This window comes from Phascolarctos cinereus, unplaced genomic scaffold (assembly GCF_003287225.1).
Source record: "Phascolarctos cinereus isolate Bilbo 61053 unplaced genomic scaffold, phaCin_HiC Scaffold_2;HRSCAF=192, whole genome shotgun sequence".
NCBI lineage: Eukaryota > Metazoa > Chordata > Mammalia > Diprotodontia > Phascolarctidae > Phascolarctos > Phascolarctos cinereus.
Genome location: NW_027555625.1, coordinates 155,782,861 through 155,803,116, shown reverse-complemented (window position 1 = coordinate 155,803,116; position 20,256 = coordinate 155,782,861). Strand labels below are relative to the sequence as shown.

The window sequence follows — 20,256 nt, the reverse complement described above, 5'->3', positions numbered from 1 at the left end:
GCCTGGAAAGCACACTCTCTTCCTCTCAGAACCTTTGTTTCTCTTCAGGGCTGGCTCATGTGTTACCTCTTTCAAGTAGTCTTCCTTAATCCCATCAGTTGTTAATGCCCTCTCTGTTCACAAATTACCTTGTGTTATGCTTATATGTATATATGTTGCATGCTTCTATTAGAACATGCCCCTTGAAAAGAGACAGATATATTTTTGGTTTTGTATCCCCTGTGCCTAGCATAGTGTTGTACACATAATAGGTACTTAATAAATATTATTGTATTGAGTTAAATGGAGAAGAAGAATACTGATTGGTGCTAAAGAATGAAGCTTATCAATGTGATGATGAGTTGGGTAGGATATAGAACTAAAGCTGGTTGCCTGAGATAGTACATCCTGACCCCTTCCACAAATATCTCACAGGTTTCATGTTAACCTTTGGTAATATCTCTTCCTTTTTTTCTTTTTTCTTTTCCCTGCTTCTTTCAAAGACTATCCTTATGTTCATTTTACCTGTGTAAAAATGCTTTTGGGGAGGAAGAAAAAGGGAACCTGGTATGATTTGGCTTTGGGGTTGGGGCTATCCCCTAAGAGCTGGCTCTGCAGACTGTATTTGACTTTCGCATGATTTTAGAAAACTGTAAGAATTCCAGAAATTGCTGTGGGATTAGTCAAGACTTTTAAAGTACTAAAATCTGTTCCTGTCATTTACAGTTCTAAAAAGTAGTCTTTTCAAAAGGTGGTCTTCAAATACAAGGCAGTTCTTTATCAGGTTTCATTGGTCTGACATTGTCATGTAGAATCAAAACTGTATGACTGTCAGGGGCCTCAGACCTAGTCTCAAAGAAGGACTCTATGAGGGGAGGCTAGGTGGTGTAGATAGATCTCTGGCCTTGGAGTCAGGAGGATCTGAGTTCAAATCGGGCCTCAGACACATGACACTTACTAGCTGTGTGACCCTGGGCAAATCACTTAACCCGACTGCCTCGCCAAAAAAAAAAAAAACGGACTCTATGACTAACCAAAACAACTCTCCTAACCTGAGGGAATGATTTAAAAATAAGGAAATTAGAATTTGCTTTTTTGATGAAAGTGATTAACATTTTGTTCTGAGTAAACACAAATTGGTTCATTTCAATACATGTTATCAACAATTCGGGGGTAAATGCATGCATGTAAATTTCATTTAACCAGTCTGGCTTAAAAATAGCTTTTACATTGTAGGATATCAATTTTACCTTTGAAAAGTACGGTAGAAAGCAAATGCTTTTTTTAAATGTTTATTGTTTTTCCGAAATGACAATCTCAAAATGCAAAGTAAACCGAACCTTACTGTATTTTGTTTAAGGTGATTTAAAGCGTATTTAGGATTCAAGATCTGAGAAGTTAGTAGAGTTATTCCTTCTCCATTTTTACCAACTAGGGAGATTTCAGCATATCTAGAAAATATATTACATTTTAAATCCTAGGAAGCTCCTTTACTTTTCATGTAGTTAGTCAAAAGATCACTGTGAATTTATTTTTCCTTGTGGTTCTCCCAAAACAGTTGTGTATCTTGAACTCATATTGAACTAGAGACCTTCAAGGATGGAATACAATTATAAATTGGAGCAGTTTGACCACCTACCCCATCAAAATCATCAGGTATGAATCCCATTATTCCTGTGCTCTATTTTCTTTAACTCATGTGCCACCATAATATTGGGGGAAATGTACATTTCTTATTACATTTTTCATATTATTTGTAAATCACCTCAGACTCAAGTTCAGAGTTTAAAAAGTTTAATTATATTGGTAAAGTTATGGTAAAAATTATACACATCAATCACAGGATATAACATCACTGTCACTTTCTAGCTCCAATTTCCCTTACATTTTGGAGTCTTCTGACCTGGGAAGAAGAGAGAACTTCAAGGAGGAGCTAGACACAGGCAAAGTAGTGCACAACAGATTGTCCACAACAGGATTGAAGAGCATTGCAGAAGTTTTCGGTGATTCTCTTCCCAGCTGCATGGAAGAGTCATGTAGTCAGATCTCCAAATTCCATGGCCCTTTATTTTTCAGATCCTGGAAAATCTTTGAGGCATTTGATACTTGTCTATTCCTGCAAGCCAGCAATGCAAAGGACCAAAACCTAAAATCCTCGGTTTTGGTCCTGCCTGGCTGAAACAAATATAAAAATGACAAGCAAGATGAGGAAGAAGTCTGACTGTGTTTTGGTCCTGGTCTCCATTTCTGACTTTTTCATCTCTCTTTCAAAATTGATGACATCCCTGAGTCTTTCATCGTACCCACAAGTCAGTCCAATACAGGCTGGCACAAAAGCCAGCCAGAAGGCATGTTGGTACTGATAGGCCCTTTGGAAACACTGTATCACAGCTACAAATATAAATATTAGATTAGATGACGAGCTGCTTAGAAACAAAGGTACACACTATTTGGATTCATTTTAGTTTCATCCTGGATAAAGATCCAGCTACGGTTTATTTTCAAAGATCGTCACCCCAGGGCATTTCTCGTATACTTACGAAGGGCATGACACTTAGCAGAGACAGTTTTTTGTTTAAATGGGGGACAGGACACTAAAGAAGACTTCATAAACATAGGGCTCATGTCTCTGCTTGGCCACTTAATAGCACTGACTTTTGTGAAGTCACTTGACTTCTAGGATTTAGTTTCCTTATCTGTAAAATGAGGGTGAAAAATGCTTATTTCTCAGGGTTGTTATAATCAAACAAGATAAAATACATGAAAACATTTTTTAACCTGTAAAGCACCATATACATTTAAAGCATTATTAGACATCAGGAACGCAAAGAAACTCAATCCCTAATTGTGAGCAATTAAAAAACTCTTTTGGAAAAGAATATGCAAAGAGATAAATTAAAAATAAGTGCTGGTATGTGCTAAGTGTCATATACATATGAGCTAGATGAAGGAATTCAAAGGAGGCAATAATCACTGAGAAATGGGGAAGCCTAAGGTTTCAGGAAGGAATTGGGGGTTGAGCTTACCAACCAGAGAAAAGGAAGAAGAGGCAAAAGATGGGCAAGGAGTGCACTCCAGATAGGAGAAACAAGAGCAAACGCAGAGAGGGAAAGATATTCCTAAAGCATGTGAGGAAAAACAACTAAGTCAATTCAACCAAAGTGCTCGATCAGGTTGGAGATTAGGTAGGAGGTCCTTGAATGCTAAATTAAGGGGATTATACTTTGTTCTATAGGCAGTGGGGAGATCCTGAAGGATTTTTTAACGGGGGAGTTGGGTGGAGGCAGACAGGGAGCAGGGGACCTATCAAGACACTAATGTGAACGTGAGGTCAATAGGACAATTGTATATAACATGGATTGAATTGACATTTGAAGATTATTGCTGTAGCACAAGCATGAAGTGTTGAGGGCCTAGACTTAGGTGACGTTGGTGGTAAGAATGGAAAGGAAGTAATACGTGGATGTGAGAGACATGAAGAGCTGGCAGCACTTGAAAACTAACTAGCTGTAGAAAGAGAGAGGGAAGAAGTGAAGGACCACAACTAGGTTTCCAACTTTGGTAGCTAGGAAATGATCAAGCCATTAATAAAAGATAGGGGATATAGGTGGACATGTTCCTTTCCATTAAGCGTGAATTGCCTAAATAATGTCCTATAAACAAATAAACAAAAAAAGGAAAATAGGGACACCAGAAATCTAAGGGAAGACAAGTAAGAGATCGAAGAATTGATGAGTTCCTGCTATATTCCAGGCCTATTTGTATGTTATTCTGTAATCTTGAATAAAGTTCTTGACATTCCTGTTGCCTCTTGCTTTTTAACTACATGGTTGATTGAAAAGCTAACTTTGAAGTCAATATGACTGAGAACTCAGAAAAAAAAATTCAATTATGTATTATTCGGTTTGCCCCTTTAACTTGCTACTAGATGTGATTCTTAAATATATATATTTGAACTCATAGTGTTTCTTTGTCAGATGATGAATGTTATCCTGTTTTCACATTTGATTAATTAACCTAGTTGGGATGATTATTTTAAAGCCACCCTGGATGTGGAGCCTCTCCAGGCTTATTTACAAAATTTCCATTAGAGGCCTTTCAATTCAACTAGGACAGATCTGAAAATAATATTTGACAACAGAGTATTCATAATTGCTTTCCCTAATTGCGTAGGATAAGGGTGGCAAACTTTAAAAGGGTGTTTGCATCAAGTGCAGCATTTCAATTTACTTTGGTAAATTATTTTCTCCTGTTGCCGATATCATGTCTAATTTTATGAAATGTCATTATGCCCATAAAAAAGAGCGAAAATGGGATTGGGGAAGGGTTAACAATGGGAGTAAATGCTCCAGCAAATATCTTGCTGGTTCATCACCAATACACATGCATTTTAAGACTTGAGGAACAGCCCCCCCCCCCGACCTCCCCTCTCCCAAAGCTTGGCCATAAAGCAGCTGAAATGCCACAACAAGATTGTGCCCTGGAGACAATTATGGGATCTTGAAGACTATGTCAGGGAAACACAGGCTCTGACAGCCTGTACTGTGCTAGAAAGGGTTTTCTAGGACAGTCCTGGCCACAGATTGTATCTGCTTTTTGACAACAAATCCAGTTCATAGAGACATACTCATCACCAGTTGGCTGGACATTTGTTTATGAATTCTTTGGCTGTGGCAACAATCAAACAAACAAATGAAATACAAAATGGCCCTTAGATCTGTGCAGTCCCTTTCTGCTTCTACAGCAATGATGGCAAAGTGACAGCAAAGTGGGCAGAAGGTACTAAAAACCACAAGAAATTCCATAAGAGGAAGCCCTCCCTCCCTACTACCCACTGCCCACTGCCTGCTAGATAGATCTCTGACAGACTTGTTGGAGGATATGGACTGAACTGGCACAGAATAGCTTAGCATGGCTGGAATAAGATCTGTATCTCAGGAGGGGGCACTTATGTCAACAGGATCACAGATCCATGGAAGTATGGAAGCATGGAAGAGTTTCTCTTGACCAAAAGTTATAGGAGGTAACCTGGTAGATGGGAGATAGTACAGATTTTAGGATAGAGTGCCAGATTGGAAAAAGCCCTGGCTTGGGAGTCTGGAGACCTGGGTTTAAGCTAGTTCTGACTGCACAAAACTCAGTGAACTACATGACTGTGGGTGAATTGTTTCACTTGGGGGGCCCAGCTTTTACCCAGAATAAATGGTCTCTGAGGCCCCTTCTAAGCTCTAAGGTTCTAGATCTTCATACTCTATGATTTGCAGTACTGCAGGTCCTGATTAGTGCAAAAAAGGAAAATAAATCCTGTAAAGGTCTCATGTGTTTGAATTTGAACTATTTGAAGTTATGGTTATGTAAAATATGGTCATTGGTTCCAGCCCAATGGAAAAATGCAGTTCAAATTCCAATAATGTGGTTCCCTCACAGGACTCATCATTTGCACTAATAGATACATAGCTATTTTCATTCAAGTTTGTATTTTCCATGGTATTTTTCTTCTTCCCGGGGATCCACAACTCTGGTAGAAAAGTAATGTAATTTCAGGCACTGAACAAAAGACTCCAGGAAGCAAGGGGCTACAACATTCATAGAACATCCAGACAAAATTCTAGATTCGGAGTCAGGAGATTCAGGTTTTGAATCTTGCCTTTGACACTTATTAGCTGTGTGTGCCTAGGAATATAATTTAGACTCTCAGAGCCTCAGTTTCGTCATCTGTAAAGCAGCAATAATAACACCTACAGAAAGCAACCTTACAGTGTTGTGAGAATTGAAGAAGGATTATATCTATAATGTGCTTTATAAACTTTAAAATGCTATCTAATGGCAGCTTATAAATGATTAGCGGAAAGAGGAATGACCTTGGAGCCTGAAGTCCTGGTTTTGAATCCTGACTCTGCCAGTTTGCTGACCTTGGGCAAATTATTTCACTGTTGATTCTTAGTCTATCTACTGTACTCAGATGACTCCAGAGGAGAATATGAGGCTGGTGACTTTGCACAACCCTTCCTCCCTTAAATCCAATTCACTTGCACATCATGGCATCACCTCCCCGATGTCACGGTCCTCTTCGAGAACAAAGGACAATCAGCAAGCAGCAGCACATAAGAAAAATACTATTTATTCTACCTACCTCGAAGGAGGGTCATAAAGGAAAGTTCTTACTAAACTGTTAATACCCGAGTTCTTAAAATCTGGGCAAACAAGTTAGCCTTCATAGGTCTTCTGGCAAACATCTGGCTTCCTTACATAAGTCTATAAAAATGCAAAACAGTTACACAGCAAGGTTAGGGAACTGTGATATCTGATCAGGTACCTTAGTTGGTGATGAGACCCCCTTTCCCTAGGCTGTCTCTTTTTAGTGCTAAATAAAGGTTTGTGTAGGACAATGGAAGAGCTATGAATAATGATTAATTACTGACTTTATTACCATTAGTGGGTAGTGAGTTGGGTAGCACTGACTTTGATTCCACAAACATTTATTAAGCATTCCAGCCATTGTGTTAAATCCTATACAAAGAGAAAAACAAAAGTCTTTGCCCTCAAGGAGCTTACATTCTATTGCCAGTAAACATTTACATAGAAGATTAAATGCAAAATAATTTCTGGAGTTAGCAAATTCAGGATTAGGATAGGCTTTCTGTATGAAGGTGGCACTTGAGATGAAAAAATCTGAAGGAAGTTAGGGATTCTTTGAGCTGGAGGTGTGGGAGTACATTCAGGCATAGGAAATTCAGCTGTGTGAAGTTAGAGAACTGAACGATGGAATATCATGTACAAGACAATTTGGCTGAAATGGAAAAAGTGTAAGGGAATATGTGTGAAATAAACCAGGAAATGTAGACTGGAATAGTGGTTTTATAATCTGGAGGAAGGAAGGGACCATGGAGTTTCTTGAGCAGGGAGGGGAATGACTTCACTTGTTCTGTTGATCACCATCCATAGGAGCTGTTCTATGTGGCAAAAACAGTTTTTAGAACCACACTCGATGAACCTGAGTCTGTTTGCCTATGATTCTATTTGGTGTAGTGCTTAGAAGAGCCCAGAAACCTGGGCTCAAAATCCCCTTCTGTTCATCCTGGACAAGTCATACAGTCCACTGGGGCCTCAGTTTTCTGATCCGTAAAATGAGGGACCCGGAGTAGTTAATTTCTTAAATCCCTTCCAGATCTAAAGCTATGATTCTATGATTGTCTACAAATGCATGGAATAGTGGGGTTCTTCCAACTTTTATGAGGCAGAGAGGAAAAGGGAAGAATTCTTTATACCCCAGCATTTACCCTAGAAAATGCAACATAAAAAACAAGCATTGGGGCAGCTTGGTGGTACAGTGGATAGAGCTCTGGCCTTGGAGTCAGGAGGACCTGAATTCAAGTCTGGTTTCAGACACTTGACACTTACTAACTGTGTGACCCTGGGCAAGTCACTTAACTCTGATTGCCTCACCAAAAAACCAAAAGAAAACAAAACAAGCATTTACGAATCAATCACCATTTGCACTGCACCATGCTGGGGATACAAAGTTTAAAAAAAAAGGAGTGAGAGAGAGAGAGAGGTAGTGTGGTATGGTGAACATAGAATGGGAGTTGGAATTAGGAAGTCCTGAGTTTGAATCAGACATTTACCAGCCTTGTAATCCTTGGCAAGTCACTTAACTAACCTCTCTGGGCTTCAGTTTCTTTATCTGTAAAATGAGGAAGGGCTTGATGACCTCTAAGATCCCTTGCAGTAAAGCTATGGTCTCCAAAAATACACCCTGCTCACAAGAAACTTACATGCAGAGAAAAGGGGCAAAGTAGAAAGTGTCCTTGACTTTGAGTCAGTAAGAACTGAGTTCAAATCCTGGCTCTAACACTTATCTGCTACATGACTATGAGTAAGTCAATTTATTTCCCTCATCTATAAAATAGGATTGTGAGGCTTGAATGGGTTGGGGAATGAGAGAAGGCTTCCCAGGAGAGATGTTGAAGTCTGACTTTAAAGGATGGTTTAGGTACCAACTCAACAGGTGAAGAAGAGAGGGCAAATGACAGGTACAGAGACTGGTGAGCGTGGAGGTGGGAGAGTGCACCTCTATCTGAGGGAAGAAGAATAATCTAATTTGCCTGGTGGGTTGAGTATGTAGCAAGGAGTTATATGAAGTAAGTCTGGAAAAGAAGAATGAGAAAAAGGCCACAGGATGTGATGGCTTCTAGGTCATTGGTGACTGCTGACAGCATTTTCTGTAGACTGGTGAATAGCAAGCCAGTTTATAAGGGGTTGGGAAGATGTCTTTTTGTAAATGGAAGCGTTAAGTTTTAGTGACTTTTTTTCCCCAGGAAGTATAGGAGTGAAGAGGAGAAAGGAAAATAGATGGATGGGATATAACATAAAGGGAAATTGTTTTTTATTCTTTTCTTTAGGAGTGGGAAGTCCTAAACAAGTTTGGACAAATGGGTAGGAGCCAGAAATTGAAGTAGGGACTATATAATCTATGCTAGATTTTTTTTTTTACCTTTCCTTTCTATAGTGGCTATTTTAATGACTTCACATCTGCATCACTTTGCCTTGACTCTCTTCACTCTAGCTCTAAATTCTGGGTCTCAGTTCAGTGCAGCTAAGGTGGTGAAAGGAGGAACAGGACCAGGTGTCCCTTCCTTGGAACCTCTTCAGCTGGACTTGACAGAATGAAGGAGGAAACTTATTAGACTGATATCCAAGTTAGCAGGAGGCCTAGAGAGGAAGACATATTGCTAAACAGTAGGGCGAAAGTTGTTTTAATTAAGTGATGTTGAGCATTTTCTAAATTTGGAGGTGTGAGCTTTTTTCTTGAGAAAGAAAGCAAGGAGACGTGATGAATTAATAATGTGGTTGTAAAATATCAGTGGCTAATATTTTTTAATTTAAAAATTAACCAAACACTTAAAAGATAATCACCTTCCCTTGACATCCACAAAATATCACAAAGAGTTAATATGTGAAGTCTAAGATGCAGCTCAGAAAGACAACCTCCTATACTGTCCCTTAATTACTTCACAATAATAGTAGCTAGCAGTTATGTAGTGCTTTAAGGTTTGCAAAGCTTATTATTATCTAATTTTATCTTCACAACAACCCTGGGAGTTTTTACAGATAAGTAAACCAAGGCAAATAGGTTAAGTGACTTGTCTAGATTCATATACTAGTAACTGTCTGAGGCTGAATCTGAACTCAAGGTTGACCTCAGGTCTATAGGTTCTCTACACTGTTTCAGTTAGTTCTACTAGCAGGGGTGGGGAATCTTTGTCCTCAAGACCACATGTGGCTCTCTAGGTCCTCAAGTGTGGCACTGTGACTGAATCCAAATTTCACAGAACAAATCCCCTTAATAAAAGGGTTTGTTCTGTAAAACTTGGATTCAGTCAAAAGGCTGCACCTGAGGACCTAGAGGGCCACATGTAGCCTCGAGTCTGCAGGTTCCCTACCCCTGCACTAGGGTATATATGTTTTAGTTATTCTCTAGTAATTTTAAAATCAGGATAATAACAATCAATAATTATATAACACTTTAAATTTTGCAAAGTACCTTATGTGTATTATCTCATCTGATCCTGACAACAATCTTGGGAAGTAGGAACTAACGACAGGTGCTATTATACAAATTTTGCAAATGAGGAACTTGAGGCTTAGAGTTGTTAAATAACTTGCCCGTGGTCACATAGTTCCTAAGTGTCAGAACAAGATTCAAACCCAGCCCTGACCTGATCCAAGTCTATCCACCATGCTATGCTGCCCTACTCAGGAATTTTACCTTAAAATCTTTCTGCTGTAAACAAGCCCAGCACCTCTAATTTTTGAGAGGCAATGCGGTATAGGGGACAGGAAGCTTGTCCTGGATTCAGGAAGAGTTGAATTCAAATGCTGCCCCTGAGATACTGGCTCTCTGACAGTGAGTAAGATCAATTAACTTCTTAGTGACCTAGGTAGCTAAGACCATAAGTTACAGGTGAATTACCTGCATTGGTGGGAGATATTTTCCCCTTAATGGTTCCATACACCATTGAAAACATAGGTCTGGACCACCCCACAAACAAACAAACACCTTTTTGGTTTTAGGTAGAGGACACTATCCTCTATATATTTTCCCTTCCAAACTATTCAGCATTTTTTATTCAGCTAACTCCTTTACATTTTTCCCCTAGATGGTCCTATGAACTGAATACTGGATTTGGAGCAAAAAGACCGGCTTTGGAATCCCCAGTCTCTCATTTGCTACCTGTGTGACCTTTGGCTAGTACTTAACCTCTCTGGGCCCCATTTGCCTCATCAGTAAAATGAGAGATTGGACTAAATGAAGGCCACATTCCTTTCCAGCTCTCAGTCTATGACGCTATGCTAATTCATTTAACCTTTCCTCTTAAATTTAAGGTCTCTACCACTTAGGCCAGGCCTACACTAGGAAAAAATGTCTTCACTATTTAGATCAGGCCTAGGGTAGGAAAATTGTTTTTACTGATTCTATTATAATTTCTGAAAAAACCCCATAATCTTAATGTACCTTAAGTCTTTCATAGCAAATCTGAATTTATAAGCAACAGAATCAAATTTTAAATATGGCAGGGACCCCTAGATGAAGAAATAGCCCGACTAGAAATACAGGGATTAAATTACCCTTTGATCCCTTTTTGAAGCTCTTTTTGGAACTTTCTCTAAATTCTCTACATCTCTCAAAGTGTGGGATCCAGAATTATATACAGAGAATCATGTCCTTTGACTTTATCTTTTCCTCACAAGAGGAGTAAAGATAACTAGTAAAGTAATAATTAGATATTAATTCATTTTTTCCAGGGATCTTAGAGTATACTCGCTTTATACATGTAATATTACTTATCTCACAAACTCCCCAGAGGAGTGGAACCCATATTCTTATCAATATGCTTCTGAGAAGCAAGCCTCAAAATCAGGAAGAACTGGGTTCAAATTCTGCCTCTGGTATATATTGGTTTTGTAACCCTAGACAAATTATTTAACCTCTCAGTCCCCTAGACAATTTCCTGGGACTAAGTTCCAGAACATTTGCTGATCTACATCAGTAAAAGGGGTTTCCTCATCTTGAAATCATTAAATCAAGGAAATCACAGATCTAGAAAAAAAAGTCAGTCACAATCAAGTTGAATGACTTGGCCAAGGTCATCTGGCCAATGAGCAACTGAATCTGTCTCTTCAGAAGGTCTATTTAAGGATTTTTCTATTACACTGCTTCCCTGGGGCCTTCCAGGCCTTTGTCAATTATTTAGTTTTTAACAGAGACATAATGTTCTCCAATAAGGAGACAGAGTTTGGAAGCATCTCTGTAAACTGCTCAGGAGAAAACAAGGAGATAGCAAAGCCTGCCAACCATCAGAGACTATGGGAGCCAGCTCCTAAAAGATGAATTAGTGATCCTCTCCGTTGCTTAGAGAAGTCTGCCACCCAGCTTCCTCTGGCAGAACACGTGGCTATGTTTCTCCTTGGGCAGAGTAGGATCCTTTGATACTTCTCCCTGTTTTTTTCCTCTGGCTTTTCAGATCACAATTTTCAAATTGCTCTGGAATTAGATTACTCCTTTTGTTACTCTGTGTGTGTGTGTGTGTGTGTGTGTGTTTCGGTTTTGTAATGTGTTTTGTGTTTACTTAAACTCTGCTAACATGATATTAGGTTGCATAGTGTCTATCCACTATCCACTTGGAGTCAGGATGATTTCAGTTTATTTATTGCCTTGGACACTTGCTAGTTGTGTGACCCTGGGGAAATCACTTAACTCCTCTCAGCCTCAGTTTCCTCATCTGTGAAATGGAGATTCTACCAATTGTTAGGAATATAAAATTATATAATATATATCAAGTGCTTTGGAAACTTTAAAGTGAAATATGAATGTGAACTATTATTACTATTATATCTCACATTTATATATTGTTTTAAGATTTGCAAAACATTTCCCTTACAATCACCCTATCATATACTTCAAGTATCAACACCCCCATTTTACAGATGAGGAAGCTGAGGCTCAAGAGCTAAACTACATACCCAAGGTCACCTGACTAAGTAGCAAGCTTCAGGGCCCAGATTCCTGACTCCAAGTTCCAAGCCTGACTTGGAAAAGTAAAATGCTGAAGATGAAATCCTGAAATAAGAAAATGGTTGGCTTTTTCTTACTGTTTTCAGCTGCTGATTCTCATTCTCCACCCTGGATTAGCATAAAGAATTTATTCTAAGCAGTCTACAATAACTTTGCAGTTTTGATGTGGTTTTTGACTCAATGTGTGGAATGAAGCAATTAATTTTTAAAGTAGCTTTGTGATTCAATTTTTTCTTTCATACGTAAAACGGACAGAGTGTATTGCATTCAGATGTAAAAATGGTGATGGAAATCCTATCTATAAAATCTTAGGGGAACTAAGAAACTCTAGAAACTATACTCACAGACTGAAGAAGTGAAGAAGAGAGGAGAAAAAAGAAATGAGAAGGAACACTTATACTCTCCAAGATCAAATACATTTAGAGCACTTAACCTTTTCTGTGTATCATGGACCCCTTTGGCAGTTGGTTGACCCCTGTTCAGAATAATGATTTTTGCCTCCGTTCTTAATAGAAGGAAATGCCAAATTTTAATTATAGATTGATACAAATACGGATGTAATATTTTCCCATACAAGTTAATGGACCTTCTGAAATGATATGAAATGAATAAAAATCTGCAGAACCCAGGTTAAGAACATCTCCTCTAGGGAATTCAAATTTCCCCAAATTGGAGTCTGTTTCCACCTGTAAAGTCACCCATTAGCCTGAAGGGCAAAAGCAAACAAACAAAAACAAACAAGGGAGGACAGATTAGAAATTCTCATTGTTAGGGAGATTTTATGGACGGGCTTCTGTTTATTAAAAAAGCTGGGGCCGGCTTGCGAGCTCCCTTTCCTTATCCAATCGCGCCACCCCGCGGCTACCTTGGGCAACGCAAGCTCCTTCCCTTCCTGGTTAATATCCACTTCAAGTAGGCTCGAGTGGCTTTGGACCCAATGCCTATTCGAGTCAAGTCAAGGGGAGTTTGAAGACAATAAACCCCATTTTATGGGCGGGACAAAGGGAGGCAGTTAAACATAATCAGCCTATGAAGTAGCGGGTCTAGCCCGAAAGCTCAGTCTTTCCGAAACTTCGTTTCACGTTGAAATGGATTTCAGCGGCGGGATTACTTGCCCTTCATGCTGTTCCCAAACCCTAAGCTTTACACCCTTTCCGCCCCAAACCAGCTCCCTCTACCTCAGCATGCAGCCATGCCGAAGCGTCTTTGTGCGCGTTCCGTTTCCCCGGGCCGTTGGGGTCTCCAATCCGTGAAGCAGAGGGGAGCGGAAGATGCAAGCGCCAGTCCGCAAGGCGCGCATGGCTCTGACCGCAGCTCCCGAACTAGAGCCCCGCCCCAACCCTTTCCCCCTTCTCCGAGCACCCGCGTGCCGCGGCGCCCCCTGGCGGCCTAGTGGAGAGAAAGAGCAACGCTCGACGGAGACTGCGGGGCCCTGGGTTGGAGCGGAGACCGGGAGGTAAGGGACAAAAGCCATGTCTCCAGGCGGGAAGGATGAGCTCCTGCCTCTCTGAAGACCTTGCCTTCTTTCTCCTTCCCAGGGTGAGGGGAGTCTTCTGCCGCTCAGTATGTTTGAAGCTGGTGCTAGAATTGGGACAGAAAGGTGAAACGCTGCAGGAAGAACATCCCCAAGGGCCGGGATTTGGAGCCTCCGGTCTAGCCGCGGAGGTTCCTTTCTGAGTCCCCGGGCCTTGCACCGACTCTCCCGAGCTTCCCAGAGCAAACCAAACAAAAAAAAAATACTAATACTCTTCACCAAGTGAACCGAAAGCATCAATGTCAACTATCCTTTCAGCCTCCAACAAACTGCAGTCTTCTATGGACATGAATATGTCCATACCCCGTCCCCGTTTTTTGCTTTCCTTTTTCTTCAGGGGCTTGTTTTTCCCGTAATAACTTTGCGCCTTACAAGTAGCATTTTAATAAAAATAGAATACCTTCAAACCATGAGGGGGGAGAGCTTCATCGAAAGGAAAATGGAAATAATGGAAAAAAAGAAAGAAAAGAGGTTAAATACAAGCCATAGATTTTTACATTTGGTTATAATTTAAGTTATTCCAATCTAATGCAGTGGTGTGGTCATGGAGAAAACGCAGGCTTCGATGTTAGACCTGGGATCAATCACCTCGGACACATACTGGCTGGGAAGGTCCTGGGCAAGTCGCAATCTCTCAGTGCTATAGGACACTCCCAAAGACTCTCTTAAGGCGCAGAGAAGGTACTGACTTGGATTGGTAAAGAGTTCCCTATACCAGTGAAATCTCAGCTATAGTCCCTATTTCTGTTTTTGCTTTCACTTGTATCCCAGTCACTTAGAACAGTGTCAGGCACATAGTACTTAATATATACTTGTTAACTATATTACACATACATATGAAATAACAGATATGGATAGGATTTGTAGCTTCATCAGTGCAAGGGAGTTCCTGGTGTGGAAATTTTCTCTACAGATGCAGCCTGGTAATTGCCTGTAAGTCACGGGTTTGGGACACTGAAGATAATAGAGGGATCCAAAGTCACAGGTGATATGATGTAATATGTGTCAGACAGGACTTCCTGCTACAAGATGCATTGCTATCCTCTATGCCACGTTGCCTCTCATGCAAAATATGTATAAATACATAATTTATAGAGGAAAGCATAATTAATACGTTATCTTTACATAGATAGATGGTCACTGATGGAAGTTATCCATAACAATCTTTAGATAAATCCCTAAGGTCCTCTCTTTGAGTCCAGGATAGCTGAGTTCAGCTAAATAAGAGCTTCAGTTTTACTTGATATGGTCTGTCTGCCGTTATGCGGGTGCATACACACACACACACACACACACACACACACACACACACACACACACACACACGTGGGTCCTTCTATATATCGCATGGATAAATAAATCATTTATCTCCAAGGTAGTTGGTAGCCCCAGTGCTGAAGGATCAGAAGGGCTTTGCTGCCTCCCGGTGGCCGCAGGGCGCCATGGCAGGCCTTGTTTTAGGGGTTTGAAGAGGGGTCGGAGGTTGGTTGATTTGTGTGTGTTCGCGCGAGCGAGGCTGCTGATGCGTTTTTTCTCCTCATGCTTTTTTGATTGAAGCGGTGATGTCTGCCTCTTTTATTAATAACGGTATCGGGGGGGAAAAAAAGCCAGAAGCCTTAAAAAAACAGAAGAGGTGGTAAGGATAGAGCGGAGGGAGGGAGGGGAAAGCAATAAAACTAAGATCGTTTCCTAGGCAAGATAGCGTGGGCTATAATGCGGTGGAGAGATCAGGGGTTTATTTGCAGATCCTGGATAAAAGATGATATATCGACACGGTTTAGAGTGTCACTCTGCTCGGGCTCTCATGAAGCCACAAGTACATATTTCCTGAAATATTGCACAATACAATATCTAATCCACGCCACCACTTAAGGAATGGGAAACCTAATATCTCATACATCACCCATATGGTCTTTCCCCTCTAAGAATAGGTTGGGGACCCCTGGCAGGACATAGTTCTCCCCACTCCCACCCCTCCCCAAGAACTGGGGCTTTGTTTTACGTTCCCAAGTAATCACTTAGTGATCTGCCTTTAATAAATACAACTGAGAATTGTTCTTATACTTGGTAAATATTGGATTAGCTTTTCAATGACCAGACTCTTGAAAAGACTCAAGAAATCCACACCAGGTCTCAACTAAGCTCAACAGTCAATAGGTAAGGAAAATAAGTTATTTCCATGGCTTAGAGGGGTTTCCACTCATTATCAGGCTATCTGATTTTTCTTAATAGGAAGAGAAAAGGAGAGGTAGGGAAAGGAAGAGAAATATTTAAACATAAAGCACAGGATTAACTGGAATTTCCTTCATTTTGGTCTCGGTTCACTTAAGGATGTTTCCTTTTACATTGCAACTGTCCTTTAGTTTATTTTAATTTCACGATAGCAAGCAATGTAATCCTTTAGTGGCCAGGTATTTATTTGCTTTGCTTGCTTTTCATATATTCTTTCACTTCAGCATGCAAAGATGGCACAAGCAACGATTCTGCATCACCCATGACAATAAAGGCCAATAAAACCACCTTGTTAAAGTCCGCCCATAGGGATAAAAATAGGACAATAGCAACCTCAGAAGTTTTGTGTCCATCTTTCCTCGTACCTCTATTTTCCCCTCCTTTCTGATTTTTGAAAATATCCTTTTGTGTATTTTTTTAAAGGAACTGAATGATCATTGAACAGGGCAATTCCCTTCCCATTCCATTTCCATCCAAGGGAGGGAAAAAAAATGTTGGGGAAAGTCTCTGTCACAATAGAAACACCAGCAACATTGTGGAGAGGACAGCAGTGAACTATAAGAAGGAGTAATCTGCTGGTCTCCCATTCTGGATATCTGAGCAGTTTGCCAAGGAAAAGGGACACCTGGCTCTCTGTTGCAGGGCTCCAGGAAGAATCATATTATTGAACTGGTTATTACTAATATTTCTGGCCTCTCCACTATGAATGGACCTGTATAAAAATTGTCTTTTGAGATTATATGGCATGTTATTGAGGAGGGGAAAGAGGAATGTTTCTTTTCCTGTCTGGGAATCTGAAGCCAGTTTCAGCTTAGGTTCCAGTAAGGCTCCTGAGGTCTTCATCAGAGCTTGAAGCCTTGCCTCCTTCACCCAAATCTTCCAACTAGCTCTCTCCCCCAAACCAGGACTTGGAATCTTCTAATAGGCCTCAGCAGGAGCCTGAAAGAGTGGTAGCATCGAGAGTTGGTTTGGGGTCTCTTTTGGAAGTTGGGGAGCAGTAAAGGAAGAAAAAAGGAGACTTTGCAGGAGCAAGTACCAGACCCCAATAACCACTCTTCTTATCATCTGCAGTGTCCAGAGGCCAGAAGAAGCCTGTGCACTGAGAAGAGAAGACTGGAACTTCCGGGTTGAAGGTTTGAAGGCAAGTGCATTGTCGACTGAAAAGCAGTGGACTTGGTTAGATAGTGAAAGCTAATTTCATAAAGAAAGAGGAGAATGAGGAAAGAGAAGGGGAAAGAAGATAGTGGGGAGGGGGAGAGAGAGAGAGAGAGAGAGAGAGAGAGAGAGAGAGAGAGAGAGAGAGAGAGAGAGAGAGAGAGAGAGAGAGAGAAGCAACTTGTCAGAGGCCAGCACTGGGGCCTTCTGAAGCCATCAAAGACAGGGTGGCTTTTTTTCCCTTTTACTACCTCCCCCTTCTCCACCCCCCCCAATAGATATAGCACGAATTTTTAATGCGTCTTCCTTTCACAGACAACAATACTGGGTTTGAAAGCTGGACACAATTTGGGTTTTGTGAAGGTCCCTCTTCGCCCTCCCTCAGCCCAGCTGTCCATATGGAATACAGCATGTAGGACAAGAATCACAATGGGACCCAGTGACAGGACCAACAAAACCCCCAGGAGACTTCTGCCTGACTCCGGGATTCACTGCTCCTGATAAACGAATTGAATACCACTAAATGGGAGGATGGAGGGAGGGGCGGGGGGTAAGGGGAGTGTAGCACCGTCTTTCTCCCTTTTTCCTTGTCTCTGTCCCCTGTGAGTCCCTTTCTCTCTCCCTCCTTAATATGCACGCCTCTAACATCCTCAGCTCCCAGCCTCCCCCATTGTGCTGTTTTGTGATGTATACTGTAGATTGGGCAAAGATAGACTGCAGAAACTGCCTCCATTGCATGCGAAATATAAGGCCAGAGGGGTTAGGGCCACACAGGACTTCAGCGGGTTTATTGACTTCATAGGGACCCAGAGGAAAAAAAGTGGTGAGCTTGCTAACCTCTCTCCTGTCCCCCCTCCCAACACTAACACACACACACACACACACACACACACACACACACACACACACACACACACACATACACCTCTGCTCCACTTTGCTGCCAAATTATACACATAGATATCTACTATTTAATGGAGCAACTCTTTGTTGATCTTGGACGGGGAATATATTAAGAGAATTACATCAGATTTGAGTTTGGAAGTTTACAATAAGATTCCCTCTAGATAACTCTCACATTTATAGAAGTAGCACAAGTTGATTAATATTTTTTCTCCCAAACCAAGATAATGGCCTGGTTAATTTTCAATGAACTTATTTTGAATTACACCCCCTTCCATTTTTTGGGGGGTGAGGGGAGGGTGATTCTCTTTGGTTCACTCTGATCAGATAGAACCCTAGGACTGTGAAAACGGTCAAAGGATGAGCTGATTTTGTAACTTTCCTCCCTGGAACAAATATCATGGTTTTTTAAATCTCAGCAACGACTTTTCCCTCTGTTCTTTAAAAAAGAAAGAGAATCTTTTAGGTTTTCAAGTCAGTCAAGAGAACAAAGAGATAACTTCAGCTTTTGGGTAACCACCCCATCCCCAGATTAAGAAATACATTTTGGGGGAGAGGTTGAGCTGATGGAATATTAGAATGACTTCTGAGCCCTCAATTATCCAGAGGGCTGTGTATAGAGTGAAAAAAACTTGCAATAACGTTCCTTTCACAGGCGCTATTGAACGCCTGCAGATTTGGTTACAGATAATCGTGTTTGCCTTAGATATTGAATTAAATCTGATCATCAGCAAGAGCCAAGACCAGCGGAAGTCATCTGGGACTGCTCCATTTGCTTTGGCGTTCACAGCCATCCCCTCTCCTTTCCTCAGTCCCGGGTTGTTTGTGAAACTCCCAGGGAGAAAGACACAATTTCAGAATCTGTGCCGGCTTCCAATCAGAAAAAGTAAAAGCTCCCGGCTCTCCACTAAGCCTTCAGAAGTCCAGGTTATTTTCTAAAATCAGGGCATCACAGAAGAAAGGAGAACTTCGAGATCCGACTGCCCCTACTTATTCCCCTCCTACATAGCAAAATGTGCGGGAGCATCTGGAAAGGGGATCTTCTCTGAGCTAACAGATTGAAAAATGAAATAAAGTAATACAAAGACGGAAGCCCCCTCCTTCATAGAGACCATAAATGTCCGTTATTTTCTCCCAGCCTATTCTCTCCACAGTCATCCCTGCCTGCAAAGGCGCCAGATCTGAAATAGGGGATCAACATCACCATTTCTTCTCTGCTCTCCACTGCTATCACAACACACACATATACACACATACTTAAATTCTGATTTTTTTTTTTTTTGCAATCCACCCATCCTATCCACACCTCTTACACAATACATAGAAATAAGAAATAGGTCTCCGATTAGGGAGAGAAGGCAATGAAGACGAATGAATCTGGGTGAAAGGACTATGGAAATTCAGGAAGGGGGCAAGCCCTCCCCACCTCACCCTTCCCCACTAAGAAACACTCAATTCCAATCTAATCCCACCAGTTCCCCTGCTCTTTACCAGCCATGGACCCTAAGCCTTTTCCAAGAGGACACGGAACTCTACCCCAAGCCTCAGTCGTCCTCATCTGCTGTGCCTCTGTACAACTCAATCACAAAAAGAAGGGGTGGAATGGGGAATAGACAGAAACCCAACAAGTAACTCTCAACTCTCTCTCTCTCTCTCTCTCTCTCTCTCTCTCTCTCTCTCTCTTCTCTCTCCTCTCTCTCTCTCTCTCTCTCTCCTCTCTCTCTCTCTCTCTCTCTCTCTCTCTCTCTCTCTCTCTCTCTCTCTCTCTCTCTCTCTCTCTCTCCCCCTCCCCTTTAGTAAGAGATAAGTCAATCCCAACAAAGTGAAAGTCATTGAGTGTAGAGGCGTCAAAAGCTTCTCAGTCTGAAGGAGCCACTCGTAGATTTCGGTGAGTGAGGGACTTCCCCCTCACTTCTGCCGGTTTCACAAATCACCCATATCATACCCTTAGCTCACACACTAAGGCGAAGCCTCTCTGAGGTGAAGAACCCAGATCATGCACATAGAGAAATATTTATTTTCATCTGGGACAGGGTGTAGGGAAGAGGGGGAATAGAAAGGCAACCCCTTGGCTAGAGAGGGAAAAAAAAATTACACCCCAAACCGCTGGAGGCCAGGTTTACAGTCTTGCAGACCCCATCCCAAAGGTGTTCCCAATGTCCTGCTATCTACAATCCTTCATTACTTATCTCACCTTCCCACCCTCCCCCTCAGCAACTACAACAGCAACAAACAAGGCGACTCCGGGTGGCATTGCGGCCTGTGTCCCGGTTCCCTCCCGCTGCAAGGCGCTGCTCTTTGGAGACAAAGTCAGACAAACCGGGCCGATTTCTTTCTTTCTTTCTTTCTTTTTTTTTTTTTTAACACAGCATTTTTA

At 41.3% G+C, this 20,256-nt stretch overlaps 1 long non-coding RNA gene across 1 annotated transcript; it reads right to left on the bottom strand.

The window, feature by feature from the left end:
- Positions 1–1,825: 1,825 nt before the first annotated feature.
- LOC110207380 (uncharacterized) lies at positions 1,826–13,358 on the bottom strand. The gene is made up of 3 exons (XR_002324146.1): positions 13,234–13,358; positions 6,113–6,234; positions 1,826–2,370 (listed from the first exon to the last, which is right to left on the bottom strand). It is a non-coding gene; the product is annotated as an uncharacterized LOC110207380 (long non-coding RNA).
- Positions 13,359–20,256: the final 6,898 nt, after the last annotated feature.